We start from the raw sequence: 1151 nt of genomic DNA, 5'->3' as shown, positions 1-1151 counted from the left end.
GGGCCCTGGGGTTTCCCCCTTTCCAAAAATTCCCTCCGCCCCCCCCCTTCGGCCCAAAACCCTTTTTAAGCAAACCCAATTCCCGGGGGGAAAAAGCTTTGCACTTTTAAAAAAGTTTTCATTTTTTAAACCCCGTGGCCCCTTCACCCTGAAAAGGGTTACCAAAATTAAAACAAAGGAATTTAAAATTTTAAAATTTTAAAAAAAAATAAATAAAAAAAAAATAAATTTAAACCAAAAACCCCCAAAAAAAAATTTCACAAAACCTTGTTTTTGTTTTAAACCATTGGTCCATATCAACGTACTTCTTAAAATCGTAAAAGGGGTGGGTTTTTTTTGTTTGGGGGGAAAAATTAAACTCCGGGGGTTTTTTGGCAATCTTTTTCCCCCATTTGGGGGTCTAGGGGGTTTAAATTTAGACCCCCCACCGGTCCCTTTTTTCCATTGGCCTTGGGGAGGGGTTTCAGATTATTTTTAAATCAAAAAAAAAAATTTACTTTTTTTTGCAAAAGTTGTGCCCTAAGGTTAAAAAAGTATTTAAAAAAAATTTTTTTTTAAAAATTATGGGAAAAAATTAAAAATTGATTTGGAAAAACAAAAGGGGAAAAAAAGGGGGAAAAACGGGGGGGGGGTTTTGCAAACCCCCTGGGGGGACCCACTTAACAAATTAAAGGGGCCACTGAACCTGACATTTGGAAAAACCCTTTTTTATTAAAAAGTAAATTTTTATAAATGTAATATTAATAATATATATTATTAAATTTTATATTATTTATATTATATTTTTTTAAAATTTTAATTTGAAAAACAATAAGATATTTTTTATTTAATATATTTTAAAAATTAAAAATAATATGTAAATAAAATAATTAAAATTTAAATAGATTATTATATATTATTTTCCATATAAATTAATTAATTAATTTTAAATTTTTAAAATAAAATTTTAAATTTTTTTTAAATTTTTTTAATCTTTAAAAAATTTTTTTAATTTTAATATATATTAAAATATATTTAATAATATAATATATAAATTTATTTAAATAATATATTATTTTATAATATTATTATAATATAATATATTAATTAAATTTTATATATGAAATAAATATATTTAAAATGATTTTTTTATAAAAATATTATATTATATA

General features: G+C 23.5%; 1 pseudogene; it reads right to left on the bottom strand.

Annotated features, from left to right (window-relative positions):
- LOC119592441 overlaps positions 1-1151 on the bottom strand; it is a 103182-nt pseudogene that overhangs the window by 54648 nt on the left and 47383 nt on the right.

This window comes from Penaeus monodon, chromosome 30 (assembly GCF_015228065.2).
Source record: "Penaeus monodon isolate SGIC_2016 chromosome 30, NSTDA_Pmon_1, whole genome shotgun sequence".
NCBI lineage: Eukaryota > Metazoa > Arthropoda > Malacostraca > Decapoda > Penaeidae > Penaeus > Penaeus monodon.
The sequence above is the reverse complement of the archived record's forward strand: the minus strand, read 5'-3'. Positions and strand labels throughout refer to the sequence as shown.